At 37.5% G+C, this 608-nt stretch overlaps 1 non-coding gene across 1 annotated transcript; it reads right to left on the minus strand.

Moving 5' to 3' along the window:
• Positions 1-201: 201 nt before the first annotated feature.
• TRNAS-ACU (transfer RNA serine (anticodon ACU)) lies at positions 202-275 on the minus strand. Its single transcript has one exon. It is a non-coding gene; the product is annotated as a tRNA-Ser (tRNA).
• Between the last annotated feature and the right edge of the window lie 333 nt (positions 276-608).

Here is a 608-nt window from a genome sequence, read left to right on the forward strand (position 1 = left end):
ATTGGATTTTTCTACCAGCATATTTTTTTCTCTGCAACCCATTGCTAAATTGTGCTTCCTAGCTGTTTTTTATAAAATCACTGAATCAAATCTAACTCCGATTACATCAGAGAAGGCCAGGTACCCTACACCAAAAGAGGGGGTTTGAAATTTTGACTTGTCTACTTAAATATCACCAAAACCTGATCACAAGGTCAATCATGTCCCTGGGTGGGATTGAACCACCAACCTTTTGGTTAGTAGCCAGACACACTAACCGATTGCGCCACAGAGACACTTTGCAAAAACTACATACTGACAAAGGCTAATAAGCATTAATCTAGAACGTTTCCTAGAAAAACTTTAAAAAGTCAATAATCTGGAGAGTTTTTGTAAGAATTTTCTTAAATCAACCAACGAAGAAACACATTGGTACTTTCCCATGATGAGTGAGTGCTTCAGGATCTCTTGCACTTACATGTGCAGCAGAGTACTGCAATGGAAGCATGCTGGGCCCATTACCCAGAGGTAGGCAGATTGAAACTATCCTCTGCTATATGCATTTTTTTTGTTAAAGTAATCCAAAACTGGGATTGATATGTTAGCTAATTTTTATTTAATTAAAGTAC

This window comes from Pseudophryne corroboree, chromosome 8 (genome assembly GCF_028390025.1).
Source record: "Pseudophryne corroboree isolate aPseCor3 chromosome 8, aPseCor3.hap2, whole genome shotgun sequence".
NCBI lineage: Eukaryota > Metazoa > Chordata > Amphibia > Anura > Myobatrachidae > Pseudophryne > Pseudophryne corroboree.